Source organism: Amblyomma mixtum, chromosome 10, assembly GCF_055824585.1.
Source record: "Amblyomma mixtum isolate Tamu chromosome 10, ASM5582458v1, whole genome shotgun sequence".
Classification (NCBI taxonomy): Eukaryota; Metazoa; Arthropoda; class Arachnida; order Ixodida; family Ixodidae; genus Amblyomma; species Amblyomma mixtum.
Window position 1 is genome coordinate 139,380,709 of NC_143021.1, and position 16,174 is coordinate 139,396,882.

Genomic DNA, 16,174 nt, shown 5'->3' on the forward strand with positions numbered 1-16,174 from the left:
AAATCTCGAGGACCATAACGGCACTGAAGGCAAGTGCGAAAACTCTTTTCATGGAGCTCGCTTCATTTCTACCGCGCCGAATGGATAGAAACGAGCGCGAGGCTCGTTCCCGTTAACGGCAGACCGGCAGTACACTATTCGCAATATGTTCAAGGAATGTCCACAGGCGACAGGCGCAAGTCAAATGCTGTCTACACCCGTTAGTTCTCAGGGCGAAGCGGGCGTCTGGAAAGCCGTTAGTTATAAACGGAAAGCAATTACCTGCACGAAAGACACGGCGGCACCGATCGACAGGGGCCCACGCAAATACCAGCACACAATCATTCTTAGTGCTAAGCAACCGTGCCGAATCATGGATGAGCAGTTTATACGGATAGACACTCATAACGCGCCATATTGCTGTTCTGTTGTGTTGGGTTTATTGGCGCATAAGCAGCTAAGGCTATGATGCGCCAAGAACAAGGTATGGAGAAAATATGCTTGAGCAGAGTTTGAAAACAAAGTGGATAAAAACGTTGGTGTAATGGGCCTAAAAGTTATTTTTACTAACTAGCAGATAAAAGACAAGAATTTTAAAAATGTCTGACGTAGAAACTTTTAAAGGTTGGGTTACCTCCGCAGACATCCTTGGCTCGGCAAGGATTTCGAGGCTCCCAACAACTCAGATAAAGACCTCAGCCTCCTTCTCGTGATTGAGAAAGTGGCTGAGGTGTATAATTGTATGTAGCGAAGCACAGGGTGAGTAGATTAGAGTTGATGAAGAATACTGGCTTCCCTTAAAAAGCTAAAAACACAGGGTATACTGACAAGTGCTTCTTTGCCTAATATCAATGCTGGATGAAAAGGAATGTGTTCTTGGTAAAAGGTAGTAAAATGTTTTTTTCTTAGTGATTCGAGTTCTGTACATGAGAATAATATGTGGTTTACTGTTAGTTCATCTCCGCACTTTTCACAAACAGGTTTGTCTTTCTTTGTTAGCAGGAAGTTGTGTGTGAGATGTGTGTGTCCAATACGGAGACGGCATAAAATAACTTCGATGAAACGTTTTTGGTGGGAGCATGACTTCCATTCTTCTATAAATGGTTTTACTAAGTGGAGCTTATTATTTCGTTCAATATTCCATTGCGACTGCCATTTATTTCTTAGCTTGCACTGTACCAACTTCATACAGTCATTGTAGGGGATATTCACTTTCTTTATTTCTTTGTTGCGAGCTTTCGCAGCACATTCATCCGCCTTCTCATTGCCAGTGATTCCAATGTGGCTGGGAACCCAGCAAAATTTTATGTCTTGTCCCTGTATTGTGGCGCTCGTTATGTTGTGTATGATATTACCAATTAGTGGTGTCACTGCATTTCTATGGTGAAGTGAGGTTAGTATGCTCAGAGAATCAGTGTAAATGATACTGTTCTGAATGTTGTCATTAATTATTTTTTCTACAGCCACCAAGACTGCGTAACCCTCGGCGGTGAAAATGGATGTACACTCAGGTAGCCGTACTATTTTTTCCCAATTATTCTGAACTACAGCACTTCCCATGTAGTGCGCCGATTTTGATCCATCGGTATAAAATGCTTCGTATTCTCTGTATTTTTCCTTGAGTGCTAAATATTCTTGTAATATCTGTTCATGTGGTGTATGTTTTTTTCGAAATTGTGTTAATGTGAAGTCACACACAGATGGTAGGCAGTACCAAGGCGGGAGTGGATCAGGTTTGCGGGCAATATTAGGTAATATGTTCATTATGTCTAGTTCTTGGCATTTCTCTTCAAAGCGGAGAAGAAGTGGTCTGATTGCTAGAGGTTTGTTGGTAAATAGTGTTCGGGATGGGCACTTTGTAACGAGTGGGTAACAGATGTGTTTAGGCTGGGAACGGATCTTTAAAATGTAAGAGCATGTAAGCATTGTTCGTCTGTCTGCAAGTGGTGGTTCATTGGTTTCCACGTAAAGGCTTTTTATGGGTGATGTCCTGTAAGCACCAGTTGAAAGACGCAAACCCATATTGTGCACAGGATCCAGTCGCTTCAAGTACGATGGCCGTGCTGATCCATACACTATGCAGCCATAATCTAAAACGGAACGTACTACAGAGCGATAAATGTGTAGAAGACATACCCGATCAGAACCCCAGTGTTTGCGTGAAAGGACTTTAAGTATGTTCAGTGATAGCGACGCTTTCTTCTTTAGTGCGTTTATGTGAGGCAGGAAAGTAAGCTTTTTATCGAAGGTGATGCCTAGAAATTTGTGTTCTTTTTTTAAAGGCAGTGTGGTTTGGTTTAGGTGTAATGTGGGATCTGTGTGCAAGCCTCGTTTCAGTGAAAAAAGTAAGGCTACTGTTTTCTGTGGTGAGAACTGGAAACCATTCTTGTCTGCCCATGTTGCCAGTTTGTTGATTGTAAGTTGTACTTGTCTTTCACATGTAGATATATTGGAAGATGTGCACGCTATCTGAAGATCGTCGACATAGACTGAATATGTTATGGACCTTGGTATAATTTTGTTAAGAGAATTCATTTTTACAATAAAAAGAGTTGTGCTTAAAATACACCCTTGAGGCACTCCATTTTCCTGAATAAAATCCCTCGAAAGGGTTGAGCCTAGACGAACATTAAATGAACGGTTAGTCAAAAAGTCTTTAATTGAGTTCAGAATTCTGCCACGGATGCCAAGCTCAGCTAAGTCCTGGAGGATCCCGAACCTCCAGGTAGTATCATATGCTTTTTCTAAATCAAAAAAGACGCTAAGACAGTGTTGCTTGTGTATAAAAGCTTCTCTGACAGTATTTTCAAGGCGGACTAGGTGGTCTGTAGTGCAGCATCCCTTTTTAAATCCACACTGATGGATATCAAGAAGTTCACCAGATTGAAGAACAAAGGTTAGTCTTATATTTAGGACACTTTCGAAGGATTTGGCAAGGCAACTAGTCAGGGCTATGGGTCTATAACTGCTAGGAAAAGTTGGGGGTTTACTAGGCTTAAGAAGAGGTACAATAATAGCTTTCTTCCAGGCTTCCGGTATTTTCCCAGACATGAATATTGTGTTAAAGAATCTTAAAAGTGCGTCCACGGCTGGCTCGGAAAGATGTGCAAGCATTTCATAGTGTATTTCGTCGGGTCCTGGAGCAGTTTTTTTGCCGGCAGATAGTACTTTATTGATTTCTTGGAGGGTAATTAGACAATTGTATTTTTCATTTGTGCCTCCACTTGTTGGGAGCCTCTGTTTTTCAGCTGTGTTTTTGTATTTTAAAAAAGACTGTGTATAGTGAGATGAACTTGAAACTGCAGCGAAATGTTCCCCTAGTATGTCTGCCTGTTCCTCTATGCTTGTTTGTGTGCCAGGTGTTGTTAAAAAAGGAATTGTGAATGGTGAAAAGTTACCATTTAATTTTCGCACATGTTCCCACATTTTTTTAGATGTGATGTGACTGTTTATGGAAGAGACGTAAGTTTGCCATGATTTTTTCTCGGCACTACAACGGACGTACCGAGCTTTAGCTCTTGCTTTTTTAAAATTTATGAGATTCTCATGTGTCGGATACCGGCGAAATTTACCCCAAGCTCTGTTTTGTAGTTTTATTGCTTCCTTGCACTCTTTTGTCCACCATATTTTATGATTTTGTTGCACCACTCCTGACGACTGTGGAATAGCTGTGAGTGCGGCAGTGATGATACAATTAGTGAACTTTTCATTTATCTGGTCGATGGAGAGATTATCTAAAAGTATATTTTCTAAATTTGCCTTTGCTCTAAAAAGTGACCAGTCGGCAAGGTGAAGCTTCCAGCGCCGTGGCCTTGTGGGGATTATTTCCGGTGGGGATGTTAAAGTGATTAGTGTAGGGAGGTGGTCACTGCCATATGGGTTGTCAATGATATCCCATTTAAAATCATTAAAAACCGAAGGTGAGCTAAATGACAAGTCTAAAAAGGACATTTTCCCCGAAGTAGGGGAGCAGTAGGTGGCTTTTCCTGTATTTAAAAGACATACATTGTTTGTGATGATAAAATCTTCGATTATTTGACCCCCAGAGTCACAGCGCTCGCTTCCCCAAAAAGGGGAGTGAGCGTTGAAGTCCCCAACTGCTAGATACGGTTCTGGAAGTTCGTTGATAAGTTCTTGTAAATCGTGGACTGTTAATGTAAAATGTGGAGGAATATATACAGAACAGATAGAAATTGTTTTATGGCTGACGACACTGACCGCAACGGCTTCAAGTTTTGTTTTGAGTGTGATTTCTCAAGCAGGAACGCCGCTTTGTACGATAATCGCAACGCCTCCAGATAGTCTATTTGCGTGCTCACGATCGCGTCTAAAAGTTTTATAATGTTTCAGGATATTTGTATGTTGTGGACCTAGATTTGTTTCTTGAAGACATAAGACTACGGGCGAGATTGACCCTAGGATATCTTTTATGTCATTGTAGTTCCTCAACATTCCTCTACAGTTCCACTGAACTAGGAAAGCCATATTTATGTTTGGGATAGGAACGATTGAGAGTTTACTTATGTTCTGGGGCCGTTATGGTGGCCCTGCCTTTTTTCCGCTCAAGAGAGCTGTTCCGCCGCTGTAAAGCAGGCGGGCTGGGAGTTTGGTCCATCACCTCGCAAGAGGTGCTGGACGACCGCGGAGATTCCGCAGGTATGTGGGTGTCGGGCCTCCCCCGACGGGGGGAAGTCCTGCGGGGTGTTGACCCGTGGGCCGGCACTCCCTGGCTTGTAGTTGGCAGAGCAGCTTTCGCTGTCTCTGCCTGGGGCGTGGATGGCACTGCCACAGGCGCGGTGGAAGTGGCCGCGGCAGGTGCCGGAGTGCTGTGTGGTGCTACGCCCCTGCGCACCACATCAGCGAAGTTTGGTTTCGCTGTGAAGGAGAATGTGTTGTTAAGTGCAAAACGCCTTCTGGCTTCTTTGAATGAAATGTTTTCTTTGGTCTTTATTGTAATAATTTCTTTTTCCTTTTTCCAGGACGGACACGCCCTGGAGTACGCAGCGTGGTCGCCTTCGCAGTTTGCGCAGCGTAGTGCTGCATCGCATTCCTCAGACTGGTGGTCCTTTGATGCGCATTTCGCGCAGGTTTTGCGGCCGCGGCAGCTTTGTGAGCCATGGCCAAACTTCTGGCAATTGAAACAGCGACGGGGATTGGGTATGTAGTGTCTTACGTTGACTTTCAGGTATCCTACTTCGATTGTTTCGGGCAAGCTGCTGGTGTTAAATGCGAGGACCATGTGTTTGGTGTCTATTTCCTTGTTATCCTTGCGGATTTTGATCCTGTGGACGTCTATTACATTTTGTTCGGATAGTCCTTGAAGCATTTCAGTTTCTGTTAGGTGGATAAAGTCAGCTTCTGAGATAACGCCTTTGACTGAGTTGAGGGATCGGTGGGGAGTCACGGAGACAGAGATGTCCCCTATGGAATCGATGTTTGCAAGTTTCGAGCACTGGATGCTCTCGCGTAGTTCGAGGAGTAGGTCGCCGCTTGACATTTTGGATACCTTGTTGGTTGGTTTGGTTTATGGGGTTTAACGTCCCAAAGCGACTAAGGCTATGAGAGACGCCGTAGTGGAGGGCTCCGGAAATTTCGACCACCTGGGGTTCTTGTAGCCAGGCCCTAAGGTATCTGTTAGGCATTTGGTAACAAGAAATGGGGATATGATTCGGGCTTGCTTTTGTTCACAGTTACTGTGTATAACATGAAACTTAGTGAATGTCGGTTTCTTTTTCGAAAAAAAGTCTGCTGCTTCGTTCCGCACTCTTTTCAGAGAGCGATCAAGTTTGGAAAGGGGGGGAGCCATAAAAAAATTTGGTTTTTCGGTCATGGTGCCAGCCACCCACCATGGAGTCCAACAAGGGGACGCGACAGGAACTTGAAAGTAAGTCCTGCCCACGCCAGCTGTACACCTTAACTATAACCTAATATGACTCAACTCAGGATAGTTGGTCACACACGGTTAACCCTCGCCGCCAGGAAAAAGAGGAAAAAACAAAGAAGGGAGGAGGATACAGGAGAGTTGTAAGAAAGGAGATAGGAAAGTGAAAGATGAGAGGAGAACAGGAAAAGGCGACTGCCGATTTCCCCCAGTCGGGTCAGGCCGGAGGTGCCGTCTACAGGAAGCTGGGGCCAAAGTGGTGTGTTGCCTCCGCCGAGGGGCCTTAAGGGTCCAAACGCTCGGCATCGGCTCAACCACCAGGATCCCCTTTTCCCCGGACACGGCGATGCCACGCACGGCTAAGCGCGGATGCTCGGGTCCGTGGTGATGCATTGTTCACCATCATCCCCTTGCGGGGATGTCCCTGCGGATGCTCGGGTTAACCCCGTGGTGTCGCCACTCACCAACGTCTGCATGCTGCAGACGCCTCCCTGCGGGGAGCGCCATATTGCGTCTCATCTCAGTCTCTCTGAGGAAGATGCGATACCGGAATTTTCGGTCCGCTACTTGAGTCAGAGAAACCAGCTCACTGTAGATACTGGAACCCGAGGTGCGAAATGCACTTCTCGCTATAGAATCCCTGACAATCAACGGAAAGGACGTGCCGTTTCAAGCATACGAAACCACTGGTCATAACCAAATCAGAGGAATTATTAGAAACGCTGGTGCTATGACTTCTGGGGAACTAATCAGCAATTTGCATTGTCGCAAGTGCAAAATCCTGCAAGCGCGCCCACTTGAGGACAATGGCACTGTCATGATAACATTTGAAGGTAGCAGCCTACCTTACATAGTCGGACTGCGGTCATTTATGGTCCGTGTTTATCCGTACCGTCCGCGAGCTGCGGTTTGTGATATATGTCACAAGATTGGACATCGCAAGGAGCAATGCCCCAACGTGGGGGCAGCAAGATGCTCCACCTGCGGTTTGCGGCAACACGAAGAGGGCGCGCCATGCCCGAACGCAGAACCGAAATGCCGGAACTGCGCTGGTTCTCATTTGGCCACGGCCAAAAATTATCCGAAATGGCGACAAGTTAAAAAATTGCCAAAAGTAAAAGCATTTGCTGTATGGTTTATAAGGTTAACATTAGAGAAGAAATCACGCCTGTTGCTGCTAAGTTGCGCCGTTTGCCATTTTCGATGAGAGACCAAGTATGCGAAGAGCTGCAGCGCCTTGAGAAAGAAGATGTCATAGAAAGGATTGACACGTCTGAATTGGTGTCGCCAACCGTAGTGGTTGCAGAGAAAAACGGCAAGATAAGAATTTGGTGTCAATCTGCACGAACCGAACAAAGCGATTGGCGTTGACAAATTTCAGGTGTCGCACACGGAAGAGCTATTGCACAAACTTCATGGCAAACTTTAATTTAGCAGCTGCCTATCATCAAGTTCTGTTGAGCCCTCAAAGCAGAGAATTGACTGCCTTCATAACCGATAGTGGACTGTACAGATTCAAACGCGCGTCTGCTTCGGCCTTGCATCAGAACCATCTGCTTTTCAAAAAATGATGCTCGCTATTTTGCAGAGCTGCAAACACACTTTGTACGACATAAATGATGTCATTGCGTACGGACGCACACGTGAGGAGCGCTTCAAGAATTTTAAACAAGTTTTGCACTTTATTGCAAAGGCTAGAATGAAACTGAATGACAAGTGCATTTTCAGTGTACAAGAAATCGACTTCCTTGGCCACAGGGTCAGTCACAAGGGGATGAGCCCTTTACAAAGCAACATCGACGCCACCAAGTCTGTGCCTGCACTAACAGATGCCGGTACTCTGCGCTCATTCTTGGGCATGGTAGGCTACTACGCCAAGTTCGTAGCTGACTATACGGTGGTTGTCGAGCCTCTTCGCGAGTTGCTACGTAAGAATGCCACATTCACTTGGAAACCTGCAAGACAAGTTTGTTTCGAGGAACTAAAAAGTTCCCTGGCCACAAGATATTCCCACCTATTTGATCCTGCACCTGACATTATTTTCACTACGGATGTTTCATCCAATGGCTTGGGAGCAGTGTTGCAACAGACCAGAAATGAAGAACTAGTGACGATCGCTTTTTCTTCTCGCAGGCGTATACCCCACAGGAACAGAAGTACCCCGTTGGGGTACTGGAAGCCCTTGCTTTCTTGCGGGAATTCGAATAATGGAGAGTGTACCTTTGGGGTCATCCATTCATATTCCGCACCGATCACCACTCTGGTTACACTCCTTCGTACAAAGGGAGTAGATTGACGACTGTTCCGGATTGTGAGGTGGCACGCCAGGCTGTTGGCATACAACTTTAAGATTTAATTCCAGAAAGGTGACAAGAACACTGTTGCTGATGATCTTTCAAGGATGCCCCTCCCAGGTCGTGTGGAAGAAGAGAAAGAAGAGACCGTTTGTGTTGTCTCAACATGCCTTACTCATGCATAATTTATCGTTCAAACGATCCAGGACCCGCTACTGCAGCAGGTTATAAAGTGGGTGATTAAGATGTTGCCTGACGAGGCAGTTCTGTTTCAGCGGGTGCAGACTGAGCTCTCAGTCGTTCGAGACCTCCTGCTTCGTGGAGACAAATATGTAGTACCTTCGTCCCTCGTAGCATGGCTTGATTCAGCCCACGAGTCTCATCCGGGAATAACAAGCAGCGACTACGTGAACAATACTGGTGGCCTCCTACGTGCAAGCAAGTGGGGCAATTGATTGCATCTTGCAGGGTATGCCAATCTGTTGACAAGTCTGCAAAACCCGACACACCACCTCTGCAGCGAGTTACATTCCCATCAGCACCTACGCAGAACCTAATATTGTGGGGCCTTTTTCCACGGTGCTTGCAGATTCCCGTTTTGCCATTACGGCCATCGATTACTACATCAAGTGGCCCGAGATTTATTTCTCAGCGAAAGTGACTACTGCAACAGTCATCTCTTTTCTGCGAAGTATCTTCAGCAGGGAAGGATATCCAGAGGAGATTGTGAGTGATCATGGTGCTCAGCTTACAGCCTTACAGTTTGATTCTCAAGGAACGTGCATCGCTCATACGTATTCGGCAGGTAGAGAGGCTTAATCGGGTACTCAAAGAGTACGTTCAAGTCTGCACACAAGAACGTCGGCCTTTGAAGGAAGCTGTCACCTCCGAGTCTACCGTTAAACACCGAATGCCGCCTTCCGTCCTTCTTCACGGCCGTCATCCCAGAACAAAACTTGATCTTGTAGGAGCGCCAGATAGTTTTTCCATGATCCGCAGGCAGCGATGAAATCAATCGGCAGCAGAGTAGCACAAAAGCAACAAGCAAGTAAGACGTACAGTCGGGGACAAAAGTCTCCGGACCACGTGTTCCTCAAACGAAGCTTATAGCTCTACTATCAGACAGCGGCTGGAGACCGCACTTGTGGAGATGAGAGAACAAAAATTTAACTTTTACCTCCGCAAGTGTGTTCTCCAGCCGCCGAATAATAGCAGATCTATCGGCTTCGTCTGAGGAACACGTGGTCCGGAGACTTTTCTCCCCGACTGTACACTGACCGTCGACGAGCTGTGAAGCATTCTTCATTAACAACGGGTCAACCGGTGCGGGTCAAGTTGCCAGGCCACGTGCCTAAGGGCGCTTTGAGCTACTCAAGTCTGTTCACCATTGTTGACTAATGTGGTCAAGACACCTACAAACTTAAGGGTGGCCGCACATGGAATCGGAACCGGCTGGTACCGTGCCTCCGACCAGTTACACCACCTGCCATTGCGAAAAGTTGTTCGCATGAAGCAGTAACACCACTTGGCGAACCACAGCAGAAAAACCACGACCCACCTCAGCAGCCATCTGTTCGGACACCAGTTGAAAGGGACATTCCAGAGCTGAGGCGTTCGACAAGGCAAAGACCACCATTGTGGTTTAAAGCCTATCAAAGACATTAAGTTTTTATTGTGTTTTTCAGTTGTAAGATACTAAGACTCTTTTCGGAGGGGAATAATGTGGTATTGAGCACCTCTGTTTATCTAACCTAGTTGGCGCTTAGTACGCGCCTTATCACGTCAGCTGACACGTGCATTTGTATTTATATCAATCACGAACTGGGACTCAACAGTTGATCGAAGTAGTATCGGGGACAAAAGTCTCCGGACCGCCCAGCACTGTCGCCGGAGCAGCGGGGAGCGCATCGCCGCGCGCTCTCGCGGTGACGCACCCGGTGACCAGACCGAAGCTACGCGCATGCGCGTCTACCTTACCTGCGAGCATGCCGATTTACTCGCTCGGAGCCGCCGCTCGTCGGTCGTCGGGACGCACCGCTAGGCGCCGTTGCCGCAGTGGCACGCTGCTGACTCGACGCTGTCAGGCGCCTGTCGCCAGGGCTGCCGTTGGTGGCTATTTTGCGCCAAATTGGCTACTTTTCGACCCCGTCTAGCGGTGAAAATTTCACGTTGGCTCCTTGGCTACTTTTTGGCTACTCTGAACTTCTGTTTTGGCGCATTACTAGCCATTTTTTTGTAACTGCATATACAATAGACCTTATGCAAAAACAGGCGCCCCCTTGCGTTGACCGCGCGCGTTTCCGCCATGTTGGGGGGCTTCCGGATGCCGCAGTATATGGCAGTACGGGAATAGCGACGCGCACGTCCAAGATGCCCAAATTGCTCTGTACCTTGCTGTACACAAAGAGGACTCAATGATAACCAAGGAAACAAGGTAAGAGTGCTAGCTTCGTGCACTTTTTTTGTTTCTCGCCTGGAGCACGATGCGAGGCAGCGGGAAGCCTCTTGCGGGTGTCGAGCGCTTTTCGAGAGTTAATATTTAAATCGTAGACGAAGTTACAACACAAATAACCTTTACAGAACTAAAAAGGTTAATAAGTGGGCTGTTTGCTTGTCTTGTATTTGCCGAGGAGCTCTCCTGCCTGCTAGTATTTATGGCGCACTGCGTCGATCAGCTAGTAGTTTCTCACGCGGGATTAGTTTTGCGTCTGCGGCTCGGCTTCATGTGCCTGTTTTTATTTTTTTTAATCCTGAACCTTGGTTTCTTTTATAGAAGTCTTATGTAATCTTAAATTTGCGAAGTGTCACAGGCGGATGGATCCGCAACGGACCTTCAGCAGCCCGTGACAGTAACTAACGTACGCAGTAGGCAGCGTAAATCGATCATTTACCGTTCCTGGCCGGCTGCTCCATCGTCGCCTATTTTGTGAAGGTCGTATTTCCCAACCGATGGTGTGACCCCTAGTGCAGCGTCGGCAGTCATGGTCGGGCCATCATTTTACCGAATACCTACTATCGTGGGGCGCAGAAATGCGAGCAACACTGATGTTCAGGTCGTTTGTTTTTTTTATTTCAACGCACCGAAGCTACACCTGGGCTATGAGGCACGCAGTAGTGGAGGGCATTGGATTAATTTTCACTTCCTGGGGATCTATAACGTGCGCCGAAACCTCGATATACTGGCGTTCTCTTTTTCCGCCTCCATCAGAAAAACGGCCACTGCAGCCGGGATCGAATCCACGTCCTTCGGCTCAGCACTTCGACGCCTTAGCCACTGACCCACTGCAACGGGTTGATCAGGTGGCTACCACGCATTTTAGGCTTTATGTAAATTTGAAAACAGCTTATAAAGCCCCTAATGCTCGACTAATTGTTGTTCTGACTTATTTCATATAACTAACCTCACTGTAGCATGGTACACGAAGTTATCTCGCAATTGTGCATTAAACAGCAGTTTTCAGAAGACCATAACTACAAAATCTGTTCTTAGTTCCAATGTAAACAAGAAGTTGAGCAAAGCATGCATTGATCCAAATGCAGAAAAAAATATTTCCAGGTATGCAGCATATTTTACTGTGCATTTTCCTTTTGCAGATGCCTTTCCACTGCATACCAGATGAGTTGAAGGTGCGCAAAGCATGGCTAATCGCCATAAAGAGGGATCCCTCGTCAACATTGCGACTGCCCGGATTTGCTAAAAGCATTTCACAGAAAATGACTTCCTGAGGAACATAGCTAGTGGGCGCAGGATGCTGACACGGCTGTTCCATCAGTGTTTGCCTTCTCCAATCCAAAGAAAGCACGAAAGCCACCAAAAGCTCTTAAAATCGATCGCACACGGTCCGCACAAAGCAACTACGTTGACTCCGTGGCCACAAGCCCCCAACATGGCGGCGCTTGCTCGTTTCAGTTTTCTTCCGGGAGATGGCAGCAGTTTTGCTTAAGGGAAGGGAAGGGAAAAAAAGTACCACAACTGTGGGGGTGCACAGAGGATTAAAGCAAGGTTGTCCTCTATCACCGCTGCTGTTCATGCTTTACGTGATAAATATGGAAAGAAGGCTAGAAGAAAGTAATCTGGGTTATAATCTATCGTACAGATTAGGCGGAAATGTAGTTGAGCAGCGACTCCCGGGTTTAATGTATGCTGACGATATTGTACTGTTAGCAGATAGCCAGGAAGATTTACAAACTTTGGTTAATTGCTGTGGAGACGAAGGAGACGCTCTAGGATTCAGTTTTAGCGCAACTAAATCAGGTGTGATGATTTTTAACGATACAACTGATCAGGTGCTCACAATACAAGGCCACGAAATACCCAAAGTGGCCGAATACAAATACCTCGGGATATGGCTAAACGAAGGGCAGATATACACGGACAAGCATGAACAGGCTCTTAGGGCAAAAGGACGAAGAGACGCCGGGATAATGAAACATAGGGCATTATGGGGGTACAACAAATATGAAGTACTAAGAGGTATTTGGAAAGGAATAATGGTGCTGGGACTTACTTTCGGCAATGCGGTTCTGTGCTTAAGGGCAGAAGTTCATTGGAAGATTAGCACTAGGTGCCCACGGCAAAACCACAAACGAGGCAGTACAAGGGGATATGGGCTGGGCATCGTTCGAGGCACGGGAAGCTAAGAGTAAAATACTATATGAAGAACGCCTGAGGAAATTGGACGATAACAGATGGGCAGCTAAGGTATTTAAATATTTATACAGAAAGAGCGTTGACTCACAGTGGCGGAAAAGAACTAGAAAACTAACCAGTAAGTATGCCGGTCATGAGGACGGAGAAAGAAAGAGCATTAAACGGCAGGTTAAAAACGCGGAAGTTAAAAACTGGATGAATTCAATGGAAAAGAAACATAGTGTAGAACTATATCATTACTGGAAAAGGCAGATCAGGAAAGAATTTTTCTATGATAACTCAAGAGGCAGTGCCCTACTTTTTGAAGCTAGATCAGGGTGTCTTAGAACGCGCAGCTACAAAAAGAAATTTAGTTAGTTATATTGATTTTTATGGCGCAAAAGCAACTGAGGCTATGCTGCGCCAAACACAAGGTTAGAGTTTTTGTTAATGGTGAAGCTTTCTAAAAATACTTAAAGTTTGTTTAAAACGTTGGCTTCCTTGAGAAACCTAAAAATACATGAAATATCAACCAGTGCTCGATCACCTAAGATAGTTAGTTATATTGATTTTTATGGCGCAAAAGCAACTGAGGCTATGCTGCGCCAAACACAAGGTTAGAGTTTTTGTTAATGGTGAAGCTTTCTAAAAATACTTAGAGTTTGTTTAAAACGTTGGCTTCCTTGAGAAACCTAAAAATACATGAAATGTCAACCAGTGCTCGATCACCTAAGAGTAGCATGGGGTGTAATGGGATGCTTTCCCTGTAAAATGTTGTGAAATATTCCTTTCTTAGTTCTTCTAGTTTTATGCATGAAATTAAAATGTGGTTCACTGTGAGTTCAGCACCACACATTTCACAGAGAGGTTTGTTTTGTTTGGCTAGCAGAAAGTTGTGCGTGAGGTGGGTGTGTCCAATGCGGAGCCGACATAAAATAACTTCGGTAAAACGTTCTTGATGCCTACATGATTGCCATTCCCCTAAAATTGGTTTCACAGAATGTAATTTGTTGTTTGCGTGCTCTTCCCATGCTGCCTGCCACTTTTTTTTGAGTTTACTGTATATAAATTTTAAACAATCCCTGTGCGGTATGTTCACTTGCTTTATTTGGCTATTCCGGGCTTGTGCAGCGCATACATCTGCTTTCTCATTACCTAAAATTCCAACATGGCTAGGAACCCAGCAGAATTTAATGTTATGCTTTTGTTTTGTGATTTTAACAATGTTATGTATGATGTTACCTATTATGGGTTCAGCAGCATTTCTGGAGTGCAGTGCTTTGAGCATACTCAGGGAATCGGTGTAAATGATGCTATTTTTGATGTTTTCTCTTACTATTTTTTCTACAGCTACAAAGATGGCATAACACTCAGCAGTAAAAACCGATGCGAATTCTGGTAGTCGCATTATCTGTTTGTTTTTTCCTTGGATTACTGCACTTCCAACGTGACTTTCTGTTTTTGAGCCATCGGTATAAAATTCAATGTAAGTGCCATACTTTTCTTGTAGTGCAAAGAATTCCTGTAATATGTACTCATTTGGCGTTTGCTTTTTATCTAAATGTGTCATTGTGAGGTCACATACTGAAGGCAGGCTGTACCATGGTGGTAAATATTCATTCCTATGTGCAATATTCGGTAGGGCATCTAGTATTGTTAGCTCTTCACATTTATCTTCAAAGCGCAGCAGTAATGGTCTGATAGAATGTGGTTTGTTGATGAATAATCTTTTAGATGGGCACTTGGTGACAACTGGATGACAGAGATGTTTCGGAAGAGAACGGATTTTTAAGACGTATGTGCATGTTAGTGCGATTCTTCGGTCCTCAAGAGCGGGCTCATTAGTTTCAACGTATAGGCTGGCTACTGGTGATGTTCTGTATGCTCCAGATGATAGGCGGAGACCAAGATTATGAATGGGGTCTAATCTTTTCAAGTAGGATGCTCTTGCCGAGCCATATACTATGCACCCGTAGTCCAGCTTGGAGCGCACCAGAGAGCGATATATTTGTAAAAGGCTTGCTCTATCGGACCCCCACCGCTTCCGTGAGAGCACTTTTAAGACATTGAGGGCTTGAGAAGCTTTCTTTTTAAGGTTGTTAATGTGTGGTAGAAATGTGAGTTTCTTGTCGAAAGTTAGGCCTAAAAATTTGTGTTCTTGTTTAATTGGTAGCGCAGTGTGATTCAGGTATAGACTGGGATCGACCTGTAGGCCTCGTCGCAATGAGAAAAGAACAGCTACTGTTTTTTGAGGGGAAAATTTAAATCCATTTTTGTCTGCCCAAGAACCTAGTTTATTTAGTGTGATTTGTATTTGTCTCTCACAGGTTGATATGCTGGAGGACGTGCATGCTATTTGTAGGTCATCTACATAAACTGAATACATTATGGACTTGGGTATTACTTTAGCTAAGGAATTCATTTTTACTATGAAGAGTGTCGTGCTTAGAATGCACCCCTGGGGTACGCCGTTCTCTTGGGTGAAAGTCATGGAGAGAGTTGCTCCTAGGCGGACTCGGAATGTGCGGTTAGCCAGGAAGTCGTTCAAGCAGTTCAACATCCTGCCGCGGATACCTAGCTCTGCTAGGTCACGGAGGATGCCGAACTTCCACGTAGTATCGTAGGCCTTCTCCAGGTCGAAGAAGACCCCAATACAGTGCTGCTTGTGGATGAACGCCTCCCGGATGGTGTTTTCTAGGCGGACAAGGTGATCTGTGGTGGAGCATGTTTTCTTAAACCCACATTGGTGTTTATCTAGTAGTTGCCGAGATTCAAGTATGAAGGTCAGTCTAATGTTTATTACACTTTCGAAAGATTTAGCAATGCAGCTGGTGAGGGCTATTGGTCTGTAACTGCTAGGACTTGTTGGTGGTTTTCCGGGTTTGAGAAAGGGTATTATGACTGCTTTTTTCCACTCGTCAGGTATATTTCCAGTTATCCAGATTTTATTAAAGAATTTTAACAGTGCCTCTACAGCAGCCTCGGAGAGATGTGCAAGCATAGCGTAATGCACGTTGTCTGGTCCTGGTGCTGTCTTTTTTCCAGAAGATAATACCTTATTTATTTCTTGTAGTGTGAGAGGCTGGTTGTAATCCTCATGAACACCTGCTCCAGATGGAAATTTTTGTTTTTCAGCTATTGCTTTGTGTTTTTGAAATGTGCTTGTGTAGTTGGATGAGCTTGAGATCTCAGCAAAATGCTCGCCCAGTATGTTGGCCTGTTCTTCTAAAGATGTTTGTGTCCCGGGTGCTGTCAAGAGAGGAAGTGTGAAAGGGGTATGGTCACCAGTAAATTTACGCACTTTTTCCCACATTTTCTTTGATGTTGTTGAGCTGTTTATTGAGGAGACATATTTCTGCCAAGAGGTTTTTTCTGCATTTCTTCGGACAT

General features: G+C 45.3%; 1 pseudogene; it reads left to right on the forward strand.

Moving 5' to 3' along the window:
* Positions 1-11,880, forward strand: part of LOC149327093 (uncharacterized) — a 91,900-nt pseudogene extending 80,020 nt beyond the window's left edge.
* Positions 11,881-16,174: the final 4,294 nt, after the last annotated feature.